The sequence below is a fragment of the Heloderma suspectum genome, chromosome 4 (genome assembly GCF_057233095.1).
Source record: "Heloderma suspectum isolate Gila_16-S chromosome 4, 16-S_ref, whole genome shotgun sequence".
In the NCBI taxonomy this organism is placed as follows: Eukaryota; Metazoa; Chordata; class Lepidosauria; order Squamata; family Helodermatidae; genus Heloderma; species Heloderma suspectum.
In genome coordinates, this window is record NC_139461.1 from 190,892,490 (window position 1) to 190,916,029 (window position 23,540).

A 23,540-nucleotide genomic window follows, 5' to 3' on the forward strand; every position below is an offset into this window, starting at 1 on the left:
GAAGCCCCAGACTGGAACCAGATAAGGGATTCATACATCCCTAAAGAGGACTGACTGCGGATGTAAATGGCGTCCAGGATGCCATTTGCGGCCGTAAAGGCCTTAGTTTAAGGTAAATGCAGCCGTAAATGGTGGACGCAGCCACCATTCGCAAGTCAGCGCAAACAGCAGCAGGTAGGTGTCCCATTTTGCATGCCTTTTGTGGGGGGGGGCGGGGGGGGCTTTGTTCCACCACAGATTTTGGGGGGCCGAATGCACTGGCATTCGGCCTCACCGAGATCCATGGTGGAATTCTCTGATATCCCTAACCCCATATGACCTCCTCTACAGTGCGCGCGCGTGCGCACACACACACACACACACACACCGTCAGTCAGCTTTCCATAGGGGTTAGAATTGCTCTGCCCATTCAGGTGTATTTGGAGCCTTGATTTAAACATCAGTCTAAATAACTGAACAGTATTTCCCAAACAGACAAGCAAGCTTTTTTTTAGGTGGGGAGGGGGAATTAACACTGTTGATACACTTCCCACTTGTACACTCAAAGAGATATGCTTACCACAACTATGTGCTGTAGTACAAGCACTATTGATTCTCTCCCTGGAGAGATACAAGAAGCTCCCTCTCTTCCTGATTTTTTCATATGTGCTGAAAACTCCAGAAGGCATTTTACGATTGAATTGCTGCTTTTTTTTTCTTTGTGGTTTTCAGTGCTGCTGCTGCTGGGGTGTGTGTGTGTGTGTGTGTGTTTAAAAAATCGTATTTATTCTTAGTGAATAAATTATTAATTCATTCATCTTAGTGCATTTTGTAGTTAGTATTATTTTTTTTAAAGAAAATACATTTGTACAGAAGGTGAAATTTACGCTCTATAAAAAACACCTTTCTCTGAGATAAAATTCACTTATAAAAGGAAGACTATTATCCGTGGCTTAGTGGTTAAGACGCTGAACTGCAGACTGGAAGGTCGGCAGGTCAGCAGTTCGAGACCCAAGTGCTGCATGACAGAGTGAGCTCCCGTCTTCAGTCCCAGCTTCTGCCAACCTAGCAGTTCGAAAGCAAGAAATTGCAAGTAGATAAATAGGTACCGCCTCAGCGGGAAAGGTAACAGTGTTCCGTGCACCTCAGTGTTCAGTCATGCCGGCCACATGACCATGGAAGCGTCTTCAGACAGCGCTGGCTCTTCGGCTTAGAAATGGGGATGAGCACCGCACCCTAGAGTCGGACACGACTGGTTGGGGATACCTTTACCTTTACCTTTAGGGTTCAGGGCACAATCCTATGCATGCCCAGACAAAAAAAAAAAAAAAAAGTTCGACAATAACTCCCAGCATTCCCCAGACAGCCATGCTGGGAGTTGTATGTCTTTTTTCTTTCTAAACATGCATAGGATTGCACCCTTAACCATTCCAATTGGTCATAACCCAGTGACAAAGAATTCTTAATAAATGACTACTAATGTTTTCATTAACATGTTCAAATGCATTTGAAGATTTGTGGAATGCCATCAATTTAACTAATAAAGAGGGCTCCAGTCTTAAAGGCAGCCTAAAAATAATTCCAGACAAATACATATATACAAATAAAGACAATAAATAAATATCCCACAGTTTCCCCAGCCATTCTTGCATTGGAGGTAACTCCTTACATTTCCAAAAATGAATATAGAACAGCCTGGCAACCACTGGCACATTTAATGCTACCATGTATTTCTTTCTAGTATAGGGATGTGTGAATCAGCAAAACCTGATTCTCCAAATTCCATCTTGAAACTCATCAAAATTCTCCAAATTCCATCTTGAAGCTTGCTGTTACTCAAGTCCATATCAGAGTGCTAACTGTTCTTTTTCTGTTTGCATGAAAATCCATGAACATTTTCATGTGTATTTTCCCAAATATATGCATCAATTGTGTGTATTTTTTGAAATGTACGCATTCTTCTCCCATCAATTAATGCGTATTTGTGCTAGGGATGTACGAAAGTCACTTACCTTTCTGCGGATTATGTTGATGGCAGTGGGGGAGGCGTTCTGTACCTCCCCCCGGAATCCCCAACGGGGGGGGAGGTGATCTGTTCCTCCCTCCCGGAATCCTCCATGGCCGGCTGTGCTCTGCGGCAGCTCTGTAGAGCAGCCGGCCAGGCCCAGGCCAGAGCCGTCCGCAGCTGGATTTCCGGCTGCGGAGGGCTCTGGATAAAAAACAAAACAAAAACACGTACGCAAATGGCTGCAGCTACAGCGGACACCATTTGCATTCCTTCTTTTTGGCCGTCTTAATCTACATAAATATTTACGTAGACTATGACAGCGAAAATAAAGGGGAACGCAAATAGCATAGTGGGCGCTGTTTGCATCCCTTTTTGATTCACCGTTTTAGCCTAGGTAAATATTTACGTAGGCTAAAACAGCGGAAAAAAAGGGACGCAAATAGCACCCGCTATGCTATTTGCGTTCCCCTTTATTTTCGCCGTCATAGTCTACGTAAATATTTACGTAGACTAAGACGGCCAAAAATAAGGAACGCAAATGGCGGCCGCCATAGCCGCCGCCATACTCGTATGCGGTTTTGTTTTGTTTTTTACCCAGCCATGATAGGCTACGTAAATCTTTACGTAGCCTATCACGTCTTGTAAAAAAAAAAGAAAAAAAAGACAAGAGTGCAAATGGCGGCAGCCGGTCGGAAGACCAGCCGCCGCAGCCACCGCCGCCACCGCCACCCGGAACATCTGCCCCAGGTAAATCTCGTCCTGGGAGGGATCCACGGGGGGGCCGGGGGGAGGCCGTTCCACCATGGAGTTCGGGGGGCTGAATGCACTGGCATTCGGCCTCACTGAGATCCGTGGCGGAATTCTCTGTCATCCCTAATTTGTGCACATTTTTCAAAAGTATGCATTTTTTCATGGATATTTTTCAAATGTATGCATGCTATCAAACACTGGAGGGGGGGTATGTGAATTACATTGTAAGCTCAGAAATGTACAAACTTCAACTGAAGATTGCATCTGAGTCAGTTCAGTCTGGAAGGTACGAACTGGGTAAATCCTGATCAAAACTGAACTGACATGAACTTATCATACATCCCTATTCTAGGGACATCTGCCTTTGGGCCCACCCATTCTGAAATGTGGTTCCTGATAGGGATGGTGGAGAATTTCTCCCCGAATCTTCGGGGGGCCGAGCGCCAACGGATTCGGCCCCCGGAAATTGGCAGTGAAATTCTCCACACACACCCTGGGACGGGACTTACCTTTGGTGAATGTCCCTCCCGGCGGTGGGTCCCGGTGGCTGTTCGGCGGCGGTTCGGCGCAGGCACGGGTGGGGGCGGCAGCTGGTCTCCCGACTGGCTGTTGCCGCCGCCATTGCAAAAAAAACAAAAACTAAAGTAAAAAAAAACCCACACACCCGTGATAGGCTACGTAACGATTTACGTAGCCTATCACGGCTAGATTTCCAAAGTCAGCCGTGATAGGCTACGTAAATCTTCACGTAGCCTATCACAGGTGACTTTGGAAAAAAAAAAAGCACGTACGCAAATGGCGGCGGCCCATGGGTGCCGCCATTTGCGTTCCTTATTTTGGCACGTCTAGTCTACGTAAAGATTTACGTAGACCACGGCAAAAATAAGGGCACGCTAGCGTTGCCCTTATTTTCACCGTAGTCTACTTAAATCTTTACATAGACTAGATGTGCCAAAATAAGGAACGCAAATGGCGGCGCCCATGGGCCGCCGCCATTTGCATACGCGCTTTTTTTTTCCCAAAGTCACCCGTGATAGGCTACGTGACGATTTACGTAGCCTATCACGGCTGACTTTGGAAATCTAGCCGTGATAGGCTACGTAAATCATCATGTAGCCTATCACGGGGTCTTTTTTTTTTTTTTTACTTTTTGTTTCGCAGCCGGGGAGACGGGGCGCTTCTCCCCGGCCTGAATTTCAGCCGGGCGAAGCGGGAAGCCTCCCCCCCTTCGCCTGAACTTCAGGGGGAAAAGCGAAGTGCCTCCACCCCACCGCGAAGGCAAGCTGCGAAAAGGTAAGTGACTTTCGTACATCCCTAGTTCCTGAGAGCGTCTCTGGAATTCAGTTTGGCTCTTGGGCTAAAAGAGGCTTGCCACCTCTGCTTTAGCTGTAGAAGTGCAGCAAAATGAGAGCCAGTGTGGTGTAGTGGCTAGAGTGTTGGACTGGGAGTCGGGAGATCCGGGTTCTATTCCCCACTCAGCCATTGAAGCTCACTGGGTGACTTTGGGCCAGTCACAGACTCTCAGCCCAACCCACTTCACAGGGTTGTTGCTGTGAGGGTAAAATGGAGAGGAGGAGGATTATGTACACCGCCTTGGGTTCCTTAAGGAGGAAAAAAGGCAGGATATAAACATAATACATACATACATACATACATTTGCTTTCCTTGGTGGAAACTGAGTGGAAGATAGCCTGATCAGAGCATACATCACCAGAGGCAGAGTAAGCAGCTTCCTTTGTGTCTTGGTACTTTAGACTCTTGGGGCCCTAGTCTGAGAGTCAGGGTGGAGTAGGAGAGCCACTGTGGCATAGTTATTTAGCATGACACTCTAGGTCTGTGGAGACCTGCAGTCAAATCCCTGCTAAGCCATCAAGCTCGTGGGCCAGTCACTATCCTTTAGCCTTACCTTGCTCACAGGACTGTTGTGAAGATAAAATGGAGGTGGGGAGAGGGGAGAGAGATTCATATATTTTGTCCTAAGTTTTCTGAAGGAAAGGAAGCAATAAAAAATGTAAATTTTATATTTATTTTGCATAGCACAATAGCAGTTCTCTTGTAGCATACCGGTGCGGCCTGCTACCTGGTTTGGGAATGCTCTCATTATAACATGAAGGGAAGAGACAGAAATGCGTGGTAACTGAGAAAATACATGGGTTTTATTACAGTTTAAAACTCAGTTTGAAGTTTGGTTTGGCATGAACTTTTTGTTTTGGGGGGGGTTGCCTCTGCATTTAATGTTTGAATCATTGAGATGTTATACCTAAGAATACCTTGTACCTCAACTCTCCCTCTTAATTATTTTATATGGCAAGATATATGTCAGTCACCAAGTGCCCCCACTATTCAAGAGCCTGAGTAAATGGTACAAAGTTCGAGTGGGTAATTAAAAATCTCTGGGGCTGACATCTGTTTAATATATAAACCGCTTCTGCAGCTCAGTAATGGACCACCTTAAAAGTGGCAAAGGTCTAAGTTAGTCTGTTTAAATGGAGTAATTATGAGATATAGTGATGTGGATGTAAGTTTGGAACCTTTCCAAATGGAGCCATAAAATGTGCTAATTGGTCCTGAGAATTAGAATGCTGTAAAAGTCAAATTTACAACACAGACTGTTTTAGAAACGAATTAACTTGGTGACCCAGGAGCTTTTTAATGCACCTAGCCAGTAGGAAGAAAGTCACTACATGGGAATCTTGCACGAACACCATGAGAGAGTGACAGATCCACTTTCATTGGCATAGATTAATAAAAAGCATACAACCAAATTAACAAGTACTTAGTTAGCTGAGGTGGTACAATGTTACATATTTTAGTAAATGAGAAATGCCTATGGTCTTGATTAGGTAGTTGCTGAAACTGTACTTGAATCTGAAGTAATGATTTAATTAAGCTACTTACTTGCTAATAGGTCAAATTACAATTAATTATTTGTGTCATGTTTACTTAATCAAAGAGATGGGAATTATTTAATAATATTAAATGTCTACATAACCCTAGCAATATAAGCGAGTCAAATATTAGAATATACACCAAATTATACTGCCTTGTTGAAACATCTTTACTTTTTCCACCATCTTAAAGAATAGTTGTTTTTAAAAGGTAAAATGCAGCCTTTTTTAAAGCTTGACATTAGCCATATTATTTTTAATTAAAATTAATGCCTGATAATGCATTTTCACAATTATATTGACTTCTAAGAAGGACTTGTTCCAATTTAGTCAAAAGGTTTAGGGACCAGATCTTTTGAATACACACACACACACACACACACACACACACACCCTATATTGCTCTTATAGAAGCTGTTAGGGGGCTTGGCTGTTGTCACCTGTCAATACAATTTTCTTTTGGTAAAGAAAATAATATGCAAACCACACATGCTCTTGCCGTTTGGCTGCCAAAGCATGGGGTATGTAAAGCAACTGCAAGCTCCCCTGAAAGAACTACATTTCCCATAATATTCTGGGTTCTTTATTTAGACATGCTGATGAGGATAGGAGGTAGAAAGAGGAGGAGGAAAGGGGGGGAGCCTCTCTTTCTCCCTTCTTTTGCTGTTGCTGTTGCTCCTTCTGCACAAAGAAAGGAAGAAGGGGACTGTTTGGGGAGGTTGAGAACAGCTTAATGGGTGGCAAACATAGGCAGAGGCATGTGGAACGTCCTCACAAAGGGCTCAGGCATTGATCCAAGTGGGGAGAGGGAGTTCAGGGGCTGGGAGATTCTTCTGAATCCCTGGTGTTTGTTTCTGAGCCAGGCTTGCTTGAGCGACCTACCACAACACACCTAATTGTAATTGTTTGGCTAGGAATCCAAAAATGCTGGTTTGCCAGTGGAATAGGGTAGACTACATCCAGTCATTTATGCTGATCATCACTGCTGAGGAACTTACAGAACATTTTCTATTATCAGTAAGCTTGATTTGCTCCATAAGAATTTTGCTTTAAAAACATTCTTCAACTTTTTTGGACCCAGACCCACTGTTAGCCCCTGCCTGCAAGCCAAGTGGATTCACATCTAGATTTTTACAGTATGTCTGTTTTCTTCTCATATATTTCCCCTTATTCCAACTTCCTCTTTCCTTAAAAGCACCTTAAGCAACACCAAGAAATAATAGTGGTGCCATTTATGTGATCCACTTCCATTTGGGACATGGCCCAGTTGTGGCTCCTGCCCTACTAGTTGAAGAATGCTTTAAAGTAGGGTAGGCAACTTGTGGCCCTCCAGATATGTCAACCTACAGCTCCTATCAGCCCTAGCCATCACAGCTAATGGTAAGGGATGATGGGAGTTGTAGGCCAAAACATCTGGAAGGCCACAAGTTGACCACCTCTGTTTTAGAGCATCCTCTAACCTCTAGTGCTTTTCAGAAACAACCATATCACTCCATTAATGTAAGAAGGGGCACTCAGTATTAGCAAAATTGGCTGCCTATTCACTACTGGGCCAGGTTTAAGGTCTTAGTACTAGTGTACAAAGCCCTAAACAACTTGGGACCAGGATACCTGAGAGAGCGCCTTTTCCCTTACTAACCTGCCTGGTCACTGAGGGCTTGCTCCTGATGGTTCCACATGGACCTATGGTCCTGTTGGAGTCCACCAGGAAAAGAGCCTTCAGTGTGGTGGCCCCCTTTCTTTGGAATTCCCTGCCCCTGGAGGTCAGGCAGGCACCAACACTGTGTTCTTTCTGGCACTCCTGAAAACAGCACTGTTCCAGGAGGCATTCTTTAATTGATCAGTTACAGTTTTTATTGGCATTGTGTGTTTTTAAACAAGTATCATTTTAATGTGGTGTTTTAATCTTTTTATTTTTTTTACTGTTTTATTTCTTGTGTTCACTGCTCTGAAATCTGTTCTAGATATGGAGTGGTATATAGACATTGTAAATAAATAAATTAAAATAAAATAAATAAGATTCTAACTGCTTACAATAGAACACATTGGTTTGTACTAGTAAAGTGATTCTCCCATGGTCAGCATCACAACTCTTGCCATTTACAAATGCTTTCTCCATCTTTTGTTGCTTTCAGCAACTAGCTATGTCCATGCTACTATTATGATGAACTCTTCCTTTTCCTCCAAGGAAAAGCATAGCGCTATAATGTGATGTTAACATACTGCACCATCCATTCTGTGATGGCATCAATATGTTGTGCTGAAATGGGCCCCTAATACAGTCCACTTCCCCCTTAACATTTCCACATTGACTTCATTGGCCGGTCATATCCAGCACAACTTGCATTGCAACCGTAGACATGTGTACTCCATACACATGTCCTACTCAGTAAGTCCAACTGAGATATTTGATTAGAGCCACAACGGCTTTGCCATATAACAGTGGCAAAATGTTGTGATGGCATCATGCGGTAGGCACATATAGGTTAAGGGCAAAGAACAGATATCACAAATGCCACCACATTTGGGGGATAACTGAGTAAGTCTTATTTTGATATGAACCTTCACATTTTGATACAATATTTTGCTTTAGCCTCACTCACATAGATAGCATGGGTGACATTCTTCCCATGTTCCACCCATACCAAGCAGAATATCTTAAATAATTCTAATGTAAGAACTCAGCACCATAAAGGCTGAGTTGAATTTGGATTTTTTTTTGAAGTCCGCCATAAAAGGAAGGACTTTGCAAATTTGCTGAATGCTCCAGTAAGAAAAGCTTGGCCATCCCCATTGGAAAATGATTTCCACACGAGGAGCACCACAACGGAAGAGGCTCTATTCCTTATAACCACCAGCCTCAGTTCTGATGGCAGTGACTCCCAATGACGGTTTCTATTTGATGACCTCATTTCATCATGGTGTAGGGAGGGGAATAACACGGCAGCAAGTGCCCTTTATCTTGTTCCCCTGTAATACTGATGGCTCATCTCGGGAGGTAGAGTAATGTCCTGGGACAATGAAATAGTTGTTTCACAATGACCTAAAGACATGTAACTGTCACATAAGACATACTGATTTTTCACTAGCTCTATTAGTATTGTAGAAATTTGAATAATTTATTATTATTATTATTATTATTATTATTTATTGCATTTATACCCCACCTTTTTTCCTCTTGCAAGGAACCCAAGGCAGCTTACACAATCCTCTTCCTCCATTTTATCCTCACAACAACAACCTTGTGAGGTGGGTTGGGCTGAGAGTCTGTGACTGGCCCAAAGTCACCCACTGAGCTTCCATGGCCGAGTGGGGACTAGAACCCGGATCTCCCAGCTCTTAGTCCAACACTCTTGCCACTGTGCCACACTGGCTCTCTTATAATCCATGGCATCCATGTTTACAGTAGGGATGCACAAGCTTCCATTTGTTCACCCCAGAGTGGCTTGCTCCTTTGTGCTTGCTCCAAAAGAGTGCACACAAGGGACGCCCACTTTTTCCCCTTCCCTGTCCCTCTAAGGTCCCATCACACATACCCAGAGCAGGAGAAGAGGGAGGCAGAAAGGGCAGCTCCAGCTGAAACATGCAGTCCTGCTGAGGAGAGCGCTGGGACTGCAACATCCCTGCCAGTAAAGTGACACTATTTTAGTGTCAATTTCCACAAACAGAGGACATCCATTGGCAGAAATGGATGCATCTAGCATTGCTTTCCCACCCAGGACACTGAGAGTTGTAGGCCCAGAGCCCTCCTCAGCAAGAAAGCAGGGTCTGTAGCAGGCTCTGCTCAACCTGGACCCACTCACAAGTAATCAAACAGGGGGACTCACATTTATTTATTTATTTATTTATTTATTACATTTTTATCCCACCTTTTTTCCTCTTTAATGAGCCCAAGGCGGCGTACATAATCCTCCTCCTCTCCATTTTGTCCTCACAACAACAACCCTGTGAGGTAGGTTGGGCTGAGAGTCTGTGACTGGCTCAAAGTCAGCCAGTGAGCTTCCATGGCTGAGTGGGGACTAGAACCCGGATCTCCCGACTCCCAGTCCAACACTCTAGCCACTATACCACACTGGCTTTTACAAGCACCCCTTTTAATCATGACATCCCTAGTTCACGGCATGTTCTTTGTTTAGAAAAGAGAATTAGAAGAGGCAGTGATATTTCTTTCAAAGCAAATTGTCCATTTCACATGAATTCTGGAATGCTTTTTAGACATATGGGGAGAAATATTCTATTATATGTATAAGCTAGATTTTTGTATACATCTACTTTTGCACTCTTGAAAAATAATGGAAAAGTAACAGTAAAATACAAGCACATTAACAATTCACAATAGAAACAGGTGTAGCAGTCTCAGTATTTAAACTGTATTGGGAAGGACGAGTGTTAGCCTAATATCAATCAACAGCTATGAAGCAATTGCCCTTTTAAAATTTAGTTATAAAATTGCTGGCAAGGAAAATATTGCAGCAGCTCTATTACAATGTTTGCTAATTTAATAGCTGAATCACTAGCAGATGCTCAGCAAAGCATATCTTCCATTGATAACTTTCCTTTCGTTTTTTTTCATTCCATAAGCAAAATGGCAGAAGTGACCAAAGTGTCATGTACATTATAATTTTCTGCAAAATGTGAGCATATGTTTATCTTGTAAAATTACTACACTATTAAGCAACCATAGCTATTACAGAAATGTAAAAAAAAATAAAATATAGCATATACTGAGCTTTAAAAGAACTATATGGTTGCATATCAATATGGTACAGTTAAGTAGGAGTGTGCAGTCATTTCACAACAAATGAAAAATTCAACGGAATAGGATCCATTGCTGTTCATTCTGAAATGTATGCACAGAGGCAGGGATGGGTATGACTCCCATTTATACCATTTGGTGGGTGGAACAGCTTACTTCTTTCTGGGCAGAAGTGGCAGGAGCTGAGCTTGGTGGCCACCATTTTCTTTTCTCAGAATAGCCCCAGATGTTGCATCACAATACCTGGGACACTCGGGGAAAAGAAAATGGTGGCCCCCAGGAGTAACAGCTAAACCCAGCTCATGCTTTTTTGGAAATAAACAAAATGTTCAACAAAAGAAAACAAAAGATAATTCTGAACATGAATAATGGAACAAATGCAATCTTACCAAATTAATAATGAAACATACATAATTTCCCCAAATAAATAATGAAATAATGTGATCTTGAATAATGAAAATGAATATTATAAAACAGAACAAAAAACTGTTTTGTTTTGTTTTTTGCACACCCCTGCAGGTAACTGAGGAATCTCTACCTCTGTGAATCCCAAAGAGTGTGCCAGGGTATACTAGGTTTCTGCAAGAGGGCCTGAAGGTTATCATGAAAAAATAACACACCCCATTCATGCATTAAAGTAATGCCCCATGAAAGGTTACACGTAGTATTGATTCACTTCTTTTCTGTCAGTCAAAATATGGGAATTGACATCATCTCCAGGAAGGGAGTAATAATACACTGAGTTACCTGGCTCAGCCCACGCTACAACTGACAGATGTGGAGAATATTTTAAGCATCACATTTGCCCCAGAAAGCACTGGGCAAAGGAGAGGGTGGGACTCTGGGAGCCAATAACTGGCTATCCCACATTTGCTAAAAGTACACAAATTCTCATGAGAGGTGACTGAAAAAATATATCTATCCAGCATGCTTCGAACTTTGCTCCAGTTCAGGTGGCAATGTTATGGGCCCTGAGAAGGAATCCCAGGGACCTTTGGATATATTAGATCTCTCCACCTCGAAGCCCCTGAAGAAACTTCTGCATCACTTACCTCCTCCATGTTTGAGCTTCGACATCAGGAAAGGGGAAAAGGGGGTGGATGTAGTGTGGCTGGATTCAGAGGAGGGATCCAAAACCCTTCCAGTCCCCAACCATAACCCAACATGGGGGTGGGGGATGAACAGCAGCCTTGGAGCTCATGTCGATAATTTCCCTCCCAGTGTTTGCATTAGGAAGGATATCAGTTAACCCCCACACCCACAACAGGAAGGGAGGGAGGAGAATGCCACTCTTCCCTCATTTTTGCCCTGCTGACATAAGCCCATCGGTACTTTGGTTATGTTGGAATTCCAACATGGGAGTGCTCCAACTCTTCAGTAGGATTGCCCTGCCAAACTTTTTTTTTTTTTTAATGTATGTATATGTAATTTATCTCAAGCATAAACATTTTGGAAAACACTACTTCAAAATGAATTTGAGATACTGTGAAATATTCCTTCAGCATGACAACTGAGCCCATCTATCATGTATGCAGGTTTATCTGTCCTATGAAATCTGTTTTAATCCATTCCCCCATCTCTTTTCAATACAGAATAAAAATGTACACATATTCTGGACTCTCAAAAATAGTGTCCATTGGAAATGAAGAGTTAAACTTTCATGGAAACGGGGGTTTTGAAGGCAAATTTGTGGGGAAAAGTGCATATAGAAGGATGTGGCATTGTGTAGATGTCTAGTTTTCTGATGGAATATGGGCTTAGTTCTCACTGAGGTGGTAAGCCTGTGCTGGGACTGTACCACTTTAGACTGCAGAACTGCATAGGGTCTCATTGATTAGATGGGGTCTTGAGTGAATGTTGCTCTTTATAAACAAATTCCCAGTACATAGCAATAATAATGAGTTAAATCCAGACTTAGTCATACTTTATTCCAGAATAAAATCCACAGGATTTACACATCAAAAGTAACAAAAGCAACAGAAGCTATTTATAAACAACAACAACAACACCAACATGAAAGCAAACAAAATCCTCACTAAAATTTCTTGCCCTGCCCTATTAGAATCCTTAAACCAAAAAGGCTCTACTATTAACATACCCCCTTCTTTTATTAAACATCATTATATTGATAATCAAACATACCATTGGCCTGTTCCTTCTTTATAGACAAAACTACACTTTAAAAATTTGGAAAATCAAATATCCTATATGTTGAGTTTGTAAGGAGAAATACAAATTTTTCCTCTCTTGCCCAGGTTCTTTTATCCTCCAACCACTTTACAGTGAACTTCTGTCTCGGGGAATTATACAGGTTATGTCAGTAGCACAATGTGTTCCATAGTCTCCACCTCAGACTAAGTTCATTCATAGGCATAGAAATTCTTTCAGGGGAATCCCTCTATCCCAGCCTAACAGCAGAAGGAGAGCTATTCATTCTTGCTAGAGTGATTGCCCTTTGGAGCTTTCGGTGAGTAGTAATCTTAGTTATGTGCATAGGGACAGGATATCTATCCAAACTTGGATACAGAGGAGATATTTTTTGCTTATGTTTTCAGCCAACAATTCATAAAATTCTAGGTGCATGGTAAGTTGTCCCACCTGATCTTAGGGATGTATGAAAGTCACTTACCTTTTCACGGATTCTGTTCATGGTGGGGGGGGAGGCGTTCCATCCCGCCCCCCAGAATCCTTGACGGGGGGAGGCGAACCGGTCTTCCCCCCCGGAATCCTCAATGGCCAGCTGTGCTCCTCGGTGGCTCTGCGGAACAGCCGGCCAGGCCCAGGCCAGGGCCGTCCGCAGCCAGATTTCCGGCCTCGGAGGGCTCTGGGTAAAAAAACCACAAAAAATGCATATGCAAATGGCAGTGGCTATGGCCGCCGCCATTTGCGTTCCTTATTTTTTGCCGTCTTAGTCTATGTAAATATTTACATAGACTAAGACGAAGAAAAGAAAGGGGACCGCAAATAGCGTACTGGGTGCTATTTGCGTTCCCCTTTCTTGTCTTCGTCTTAGTTTACATAAATATTTGTGTAGACTAAGATGAAGAAAAGAAAGGGGACTGCAAATAGCATACTGGGCGCTATTTGCGTTCCCCTTTCTTGTCTTCGTCTTAGTCTACGTAAATATTTACGTAGACTAAGACGGCAAAAAATAAGAAATGCAAATGGTGGTGGCCGTACCCGCCGCCATTTGCGTATGCATGTTGTTATTTTTTTACCCAGACGTGATAGGCTATGTAAGTCTTTACGTAGCCTATCATGTCTATGGGGGGGGGGGAAACACAGACTGCAAATGGCGGCAGCGGCAGCTGGTCGGAAGACCAGCTGCCGCCGCCACCGAAGCTGCTGCTGGAGCTGCCACCATCCGAAACATCCACCCCAGGTAAGTCTCATCCCGGGGGGGATCCGCGGGGGGCGGGGGGGTGGCAGGCCATTCCGTGATGGATTTCGGGAGGCCGAATGCACTGGCATTCGGCCTCATCGAGATCCATCACAGAATTCTCTGACATCCCTACCTGATCTAAAGCTTTTCCCTGGTCCTGTGATAATGGAAAGGCAAGGGAGACTCCTAACACTGCTATCCACCTGGCAGTGGTAACAGATTTAATCCAATGACTGTGGAATACAAGACTTTGCTAGCTTGGTTCAAGCTGCTTCTGAAGGATCACTTGATCAATATGTTATTATCCAAAGATTCACCAAAGACATCAACTTTGGTAAATTAGTTTCAGCTCATAAGAAGGAAGAAGGTGTACCATATGAAACCTGGAAGGAATTGATTTTGAATGGTCTCAATCATTTGCAAGTCCATAGAGACCCATAATTGAGCTTCCTAGAGTAGCTGCTCCAAAGCCGTTGCCCAGCAAAATCTTGCACGCAGGTGGAATTAATTTGCCTCCTTTACAGAAAAAAGAATGTTGCCACCCCTCTGATTGTTTGGCCTACATTCTCTTTGGCCTGTGACAAATGGATTTTAGAGGAACCAGAGCTGGTGAAATTCAAATTTTTATATATATATATATATATATATATATATATATATATATATATATAATGTTTAAAGATTCTAATAGGGCAGGGCAGGATATTTTAGTGAGGATTTTGTTTGCTTTCATGTTGTTGTTTTAATTATAAATAGCTTCTGTTGCTTTTGTCACTTCTGATGTGTAAATCTTGTGGATTTTATTCTGGAATAAAGTATACTAAGTCTGGATTTAACCCACTATTATTGCTATGTACTGGGAATTTGTTTTCTTCTGTCCTTTTTCCTCTTTTTGTCTTTCTTCCCCCATTGAGCTCCAAATACAATAGTCCATGATGGTTATGAGACAACATTGTGCAAACTAATGCAAGATGAAATCATTTGTAGAAAACAATTTTCCTATAGATATAACCCAATTAATTGCCACTGTATGATGTGGTTTCCTTAAGATGACCTAAGATGGAACTACACATTAGCAGTGAACAGGACTCCCAATGCCATCTTTGCTGCCAAACCTACAAATTGAAGGCAGAGGAACATTTGCAAGGGAGAAGCAGGGACCAGAGGCATTCATAAGGGCAAAGCAGCAGATGGAGTAGGGTTCCTCATCCCTCTGCTGCCATGACCTTTTCTTCTCTAAGTCTTCTCCTAGCTGCTTTCAATCACTTGCCTGGGAAATATCTCTGGGAACCCTAGCTGGGGGAAAACACTGCTCAGAAGACAAATATAGTTAGGCTTGTAATTGATTGATTGATTTGATTTGTATCCTGCTTTTCTACCAAAAATGGCACTCAAGGCAGCTTACAGGCATAATTAGCATTGATTAAAACAATAAAATACAATAAAACATAACCATTACAGAATTAAAACATAAAAAACCCCAGCACCCAACCGAACAGACCATCTTACAGGCCAAAGTCCTTCTTAAATAAAGCAGTCTTTGCCTGCCGGTGGAAGGACAGCAGAGAGGGAGTGAACCTATCTCCCTTGGGAGGGAGTTCCACAGCCGCTGAGAGCAGCCACTAAAAAGGCTTTCTCTTGGGTCACCACCAAATGCACCTCTGAAGGCATCCATCTTGAAAGAAGGGCCTCTCCAGAAGATCTTAAGAACCAGGCAGGCTTGTATGGGAGAAGGTGATCTTTGGGCAGCTTGGTCCCAAGGCATATAGGACTTTATAGGTTATAACCAGCACTTTGAATTCACAGGCTACTGGAAACAGACCAGTAGCCGGTGAAGCTGCTGTTACAAAGGCGTTACATGCTCCCTGTAACCAGCCCTGGTCAACAGTAATGCTTCTTTCAATACAAAGCAAGCATAACAATCTTGAAAGATCTTCTCCAGTTGAGTTTAAAATCAGAACTGGAGTAGAACTTAATCCCTCTCTCTGTCTCTGCCTTCCATCTATTTGCCCACCCCTTCCTTCCAAGCTCCATCCCATCTTCCTTTTTTGCTGCTTCAGCAGTGCATGAAGAGAAGGGGGGTCTTTCTGCCTCTCCCCTGTTCTAACGCCTGCCATGATGCTTTGGCCCTGTTACAGATGTAAGGAGCACTGGGTAGTTTAGCTATTACCCGTGTCGGTAATGCTGGGAAAACTACATTGCCCAGCACTCTTTGCATTTGTCATACAGCCATAGCAACATGCCAGGCATCAGACAGGGAAGAGGGGAGAGAAACTTCCCTTTCTTCCCGAGCTGTTGCCAGAGGAACAACAAAGCTAAATGCAGGTGGGAAGGAGATGGGGAGGGAAAGCAGGCAGCTGGGTGGGCAACTGGGTAAAGAGTTTGTGTGTGTGAAGGGGTTGGATTTTGTCATGCAACCAATTGGAAAGGGAGATACAACAGGTTCAGAAAGAGGCTCAGAAATGGGTTTGTGGGAACTGAGTTATTTTCTGCATTTCAGGGAAACAATTCATGTTGTTAGAACCCAAACTCTGAGGGTGATGAGAGGGAATTTGTTCATCAGCAATTGTAAAAGAAAAGCAGTGGGCAGGGGAAAGGCTAAGTAGAGAAGGGTTAATTCCTCCACCACCACCACCCCAACCTCCCTTTGTATGTTTGGTAGGGATGTACAAAAGTGACTTACCTTTTGCGGATTATGTTGATGGTGGAGGGGGAGGCGTTCCGTTCCTCCCCCCGAATTCCTGGCCGGGGGGGGAGGCGCTCCATTCCTCCGCCCGGAATCCTCGAATGGCCGGCTGTGCTCCGCGGCAGCTCTGCGGAGCAGCCGGCCAGGCCCGGCCCGGCCAGGCCAGAGCCATCCGCAGCCGGATTTCTGGCCGCGGAGGGCTCTGGGTAAAAAAACAAACAAAACCGCATACGCAAATAGCGGTGGCTACGGCTGCCGCCATTTGCGTTCCTTCTTTTTGGACGTCTTAATCTACGTAAATATTTACGTAGACTATGACGGCGAAAATCAAGGGGAACACAAATAGCGTAGCGGGCGCTATTTGCGTCCCTTTTTGATTCACCGTTTTAGCCTACGTAAATCTTTACATAGGCTAAAATGGTGAATCAAAAGGGGACGCAAATAGCATCCGCTACGCTATTTGCGTTCGCCTTGATTTTCGCTGTCAAAGTCTACGTAAATATTTATGTAGATTAAGACGGTAAAAAGAAGGAATGCAAATGGCAGTGGCCGTAGCCGCCGCCATTTGCGTATGTAGTTTTTTTTTTAACCCACCCAGCTGTGATAGGCTATGTAAAGATTTACGTAGCCTATCACATCTTTTTTTTTAAAAAAAAACCTAGCCATGATAGGCTATGCAAATCTTTACGTAGCCTATCATGTCTTTTTTTTAGGGATGTACGAAAATCACTTACCTTTCGGGGATTATGCTGATGGTGGGGGGGGGAGGCGCTCCATCCCTCCCCCCGGAATCCTGGCTCTGTTCCTCCCCCCCCCCCCGGAATCCTGGCCAGCCGGCTGTGCTCTGCAGCGATAAGGCGGAGCCGCCGGCCGGCTTCGCCAGCAGCCGGACATCCGGCCGCTGGCTAGCAGGGACGCAAATGGTGGCGGCCGTAGCCACCGCCGTTTGTGTCCCTGCAGTCAGCCGTGATAGGCTACGTAAATGTTTACATAGCCTATCACAGCTGACTTAAAAAAAAATGCGCATACGCAAATGGTGGCGGCCATGGCCGCCGCCATTTGCATTCCTTATTTTGGCATGTCTTCGTCTATGACAAGATTTATGTAGACTAAGACGGCGAAAATAAGGGGAAGGCAAATAGCGTAGCGTCTACGCTATTTGCGTTCCCCTTTTTTTCGCCGTCTTAGTCTACGTAAATGTTTATGTAGACTAAGACATGCCAAAATAAGGAACGCAAATGGCAGCGGCCATGGCCGCCTCCATTTGTGTACGTGCATTTTTTGTTTTTTTAAAAAGTCAGCCGTGATAGGCTACGTAAACATTTACGTAGCCTATCACGGTTTTTTTTTAAAAACTAGCCATGATAGGCTACGTAAATCTTTACGTAGCCTATCACGTTTTTTTGTTTTTTTGTTTTTTTCACTGGAAATGGCGGCAGCGGCAGCTGGTCGGAAGACCGGCCGCCGCCACCGCTGAACCGCCGCCGGAGCCGCCGCCACCAGGAAGATCTGCCCAAGGTAAGTCCCGTCCTGGGGTGGTGGTGGGGGGTGGCGGGTCGTTCTGCCAACGATTTTGGGGGGGGCGAATGCGCTGGCATTTGGCCTCCCCAAGATCCATGGCGGAACTTTCGTACATCCCTACTTTTTTTTTTTTACACAAGGCAGGCCTGGAAATGGTGGCAGCAGCAGCCGGTCAGAAGACCGGAGCCGCCACCGGAGCCACTGCCAGAGCCACCAGAGCCTGGAAGATCTGCCCCAGGTGAGTCTCGTCCCGGGGGGGGATCTGCGGGGGGGGGGCAGCAGGCCATTCTGCCACAGAGTTCGGAGGGCCGAATGCACTGGCATTCGGCCCCACCGAGATCCGTAGCGGAATTCTCTGACATCCCTAATGTTTGGCAGAATTTATTGCTTGTTCTCAGAAGCCCCAAACCTCTGATAATCCATTCTGTAGCACTAATCTTGAGATGACACTGCTAGCTTGATAACTGTACAGATATAATGGTAAACGGCGTTTCACCCACGTTCCCATGTTTTAGGCAAGTCCCATTTCAGTCAAGCACAGGGAAGCTTAGCCATCACTACTGCAGCCCCTTTCCCCATTGAACTCAGTGGAGTGGTGAAATTTAGTGAGTAGACAGATGGGTTGCCTTGAGAGCTGCTTTGGGACATTTTTATGTGTCTGAAAAGCAGGATGAAAATATAATACAATAAATAAATAGTTCTGTATGTATGCAGGGGGCAGGGCGGCAGGTGGGTAAGACCACTCATATAGGAATAAGTTTGAAGGGATGAAATTATTTATCTGTTATGTGTTTGTTAGTTGCTTTCCATTTAGATACTGTGTTATTTAGAGTTAAGTGTCAGTTCCATCCAGGGGGTTCCAAAGTTTATAGGAGGTATGCAATGGGTCAGCCCTGCAAACTGAAACCTAGGGGGGTCAGTAATGAGAAATAGAAAGTTAGCAAAAGATCTACTGCCCTTGTGATTGACTAAGAGATTAGGAGGGGAAGCTGGGATAGTGAAGCTGACAAGGAGGCACGGGGAATTCAAGAGCTAGAAATCAAAACAAAGAGGCTAGAATGGAGAGTGCTAGAGCACTGAGACTCCAGGGATGAAAGAAGCTGAGCAGAAAGGAGGAAGCCTGGAAGCTGCACTGCCAAAGACTAGGATGAGCTAAATGAAATGGCATTATGGCTAGGACCAGGGCTAGATCTACCTGGAAACGCAGGCAGAAGCACTTTCAGCTTTTATCCAGACTATCATGAAATTGGCTTTGGTCCGTCCACAGCACACGAAGCAAGAAAAGCTATGTACATACCGCCTAAAAATGCACTTTCACAAGTCACACAAGAGCACTTTAAACCACCTTACTTTGGGGTTGGGCAGAGTCCCGCCAGTTGAAGTGAAGGTCACCAACCACAGAGATGCTGCGCAGCGAATGAGAGAGGCTCGTCCCCCACCCTGTCCATGCTCCTGCTGCTTGCCACCCCCTCTCTTCCCCTCTGTGAATGAAGCTGCCCTATTGAGAATAGGGAAAAAAAGGCTAGATAGCTAGTGCGTTGCTGTGAAGGCTTGAAACAGCGCGGCTCCAATTTTCTCAATGGGTAAAAGAGGAAGTACGCTATTCTGAAGGTTTCAAACAGTGTGGCTCTGATTTTCTCAATGGGAAAAAGATGCTACAGATTCTCAGTGGTAAATGCTTGTGAATGGGGAGTAGTGCTAAGTGGGGAGAAGCCTGTGTCCAAAAAGAGAGGGAAAGGAGGGTGCCCCCACCCCTTGATCAGGTCACAGTCAGGTCACAGAAACAGACACACCGAGGATTTAATGCAGGGGATGGGGCACACTGCTGTGGAACCACTCCAGAGCCAAGTTTGAGAAAAACAACACACTAAAACGACTTTCCAAAAATGCGCCTTTCCCAGAGCAAAGCCACGGGACAGCTGAGGATTGACGATGACATCATCTGTCGTGAATGACCCTGATGTGTTCTCCCTCTGCATTAAATCTGCTGTGTAGATTGGCTCCTGTATTAAGTAGGGAAACAATCTAGGCTAGGTGTAGATTGGTTTTTTTCATGTTATATCCATAGCCTTATTGCCCTTATGCTTAACTGCTAAAACTGTTTCAAAATCTGCTTCCCCCCTAGAAATACCATTACAAGCACTGCTTAATTTCTGTTTTTCAAAATGTTTAGTAAAAACTAAACTTCACATAACACTAAACTCTTTACCTAGCCAAACAATACCTCTTGGGGACTAAAATAATCTACAATGGCCTTTATTGTTGTCATAACTTCTTTCCAAGACTGCACAATCCTCCTAGAACGTTCCCAAAAGATATGCTGAATATCAGCCACTTCTGTTTGATATCTCCAGCATGAGTCATCGTGAAGGTTATAAATTATTTTTAATCATTTTATGTATTATTTTTAACCATTTAGAGGTTACCGTCTGAATTGCACTTTATATAAACTGTTCTGTTATGACATAACAGACAAATGTTAACCAGACCCTTTACGTTATTCCTTCAAATCCATACCCATTATTCATTCGTAATTGCTGTTCCTAGATCTCTTTCCATTTCATCAGATAATTTAATGTTTTGTCTGGTCCATCTTGTAAGATTTTATACCATTTGCTCGACCACTTTTTCTGACAAAACGCTTTCCTCAGACATTCTATGTTGGTCAAATCATGCCCTCTTCCATATTTACAAACTAAAGCTAATAGCTGTGGTCTGTACCTTCCCATTTTCTCACTAATCTGAGTATATGACAAAAAAATAATATTTTGAGGCATTACTTCTGAGATATGCCATAAAGAACCCCCCCCCCCAGTAAATCCTTTACTTGAAAACTGCTCATTGCAACAGGAGGCTGAAATAAAGAGGCAACACAAGGGTAACTCATTTGAACTAGGGCCACATTTTATTAATTATTTACATGAGCTCTGCAAATGAATCTGTCTTGGGCACTGAGTTCTCTGGATACCGCAGGCGAGCCACTTGTGAGGGCCTACTCTGGCCTTTACCTCACATCCCCAGAACTGATCCCTTTGAGGTGAGGGTACTGTCTTCCTTTTTTTCTTACAAGTAAGCACACAAGTAAACACTGGAGGCCCAGTCTAGATTGGGGGGGGGGGTTTCCGCCAGCACCAATCACTGTGGTGTGAAAAAGTAAGCTTTTGGAGATCTTTCAAGAAAACATTTGCCATAGCAAAGGCCCACTTTTCATACCAGTTATATTTGCTGAAGAGCATTTGTTTCAGCCCAATTCCTGATTTCCATGGGTATACATGAAATTATCTTTACATTCTAGTCTTCATACGCTTAGTGGGAAGCATGCCCATGAATAACAAGGGCCCATTCAAACTATACATGTTTCCTGTAAGTATTGTGTGCTCAGAACAGAAGTGAGAACTGAGAACATAAGCATACAAAGTTTTCATGGGGATATTATTGTGGATATTATTCAGAGAAAGAAAGAAAAATAGGTTTTCTGACTGGATCCTGGGGGGATACAGTTCTGATGACTAGTTAATTCATTCCTCTTAAGTTCACATCTATATTTTTATCAGTTTTGTGAGTATTCGCATGATAGACCGCACTTCCTTTAGGAGTGCACGAAAGCCACTTACCTGGTCTCGTAGCTTGTTCGCGGTGGGGGGGAGGTGCTTCGCTGCTCCCCCCAAAGTTCAGGCCGGGGGGGAGGCTTCCCGCCTCACCCGGCCGAAATTCAGGCCGGGGGGGAGGCTTCCCACCTCGCCCGGCCGAAATTCAGGCCGGGGAGGAGGCGCCTCGCCCGGCCGCGAAATAAAAAGTTAAAAAAAAAACAAAACGCCCCCGTGATAGGCTACGTGATGATTAACGTAGCCTATCACGGCTAGATCTGCAAAGTCAGCCATGATAGGCTACGTTAATCATCACGTAGCCTATCACAGGTGACTTAAAAAAAAAAAAGCACATACGCAAATGGCGGCCCCCATAGGGAGCCGCCATTCGCGTTCCTTATTTGGTCGCTGTAGTCTACGTAAATCTTTATGTAGACTACGGCGAAAATAAGGGCAACGCAAATAGCGTTGCCCTTATTTTCGCCGTAGTCTACGTAATCTTTACGTAGACTACAGCGACCAAATAAGGAACGTGAATGGCGGCTCCCTATGGAGCCGTCCCTAACTTCTTTTGTTGGCAATGGTGGTGAAGCTTTTAGAATGAAATTACCAGTTTCATGATCCATCACATAATTTAATATAAATACATTTAATATTCAAATACATTTCCACAGATAATCCAAATTGCTAGCCGGAAATATGAGTTGAAGATTTATGGGTTTTTAAATAGTAATAACTCAAATGATAATGGAAAGTGAGTGCCACCTTGAGTGCCATTTTTCTTGGTAGAAAGGTGGGATACAAAATAAATAAATAATGGAAGTATGCTTTCTTTTGAATCCTTATAGTTGACAGGTAATCTGTGTTTTAATCAGCTGATACGATTACTCTATGTTTTCATAATGCATACTATTAATTGTATATGATCTTCATTAACTTTCATAAAGAATAGGGATGCATGAGAATTTTGTTCCTGCTTGCTAAACATGCAGACATGCCCCATTCACAACTCCAAACACAAGTGCATGCAGGAAAATGCAATCTCCCAAAATGTGCACAGATCCTTGAACAGATACGCAAGTTCAAAAAATACGCAAATGTTGATGAGAAAAAGGGTTGCAGTTGCACAACTTTTAAATGTGCCATTTCACGCTTTAGTCTAGCAGGGAAATTTTCACAGATTTGAGATTTTTCTTTGCACAGGTTGTTGCATGGAGGTATTCTGGGAGGTGGTTCCAGGCAGTGGAGGCTGGTGGCTCTGGTGTCAGTGGGGCTGTGAATCTGCTCTGGATTTCAGTCAGAACTCTAAATGAGCTAGCCAGGGTGCTTATCCCTATCCCCAAAATGGGTTCAGAGGCTTGGATAGCTCCTTTAAAGGTTTGATTGGTTCTGACTGAAATGCAGAGCAGATTCACAGCCCCATTGACATTGGAGCCACCAGCCTCCACTGGTTCCAGGCACAAGGAAGGGGGAGTGAAGGAAAATGGGTAGAGTCATTTCAGGGAGTAGGAGATCTTTGGATGGCTGAGCCTGGTGGAGCTGAAGGAGTAGGGATGTACGAAAGTCACTTACCTTTTCGACGGGGTGATTTGCAGTGGGGGGGAGGTGCTCCGCACTTCCCCCAAAAATCCTGATCCAGCTGGCTCAGCCCCACAGAGATTCTGCAGAGCTGCTGGCCAGGGCCACCTGCAACCGGACATCTGGCCGCTGGGCAGCCTTCCGGAAAAAAAAAACACCACGTACGCAAATGGCGGAGGCTACAGTGACCGCCATTTGCGTTCCTTTTTTTTTTTTTTTTGCTGTTTTAGCCTACATAAATATTTATGTAAGCTATTATGGCGAAAAAAAGGGGAACGCAAATAGCATAGTGGGCGCCATTTGCGTTCCTTCTTTCCCCGCCGTTTTAGCCTACGTAAATATTTATGTAAGCTATTATGGCAGGAAAAAAAAGGAACGAAAATGGTGCCCACTATGCTATTTGCG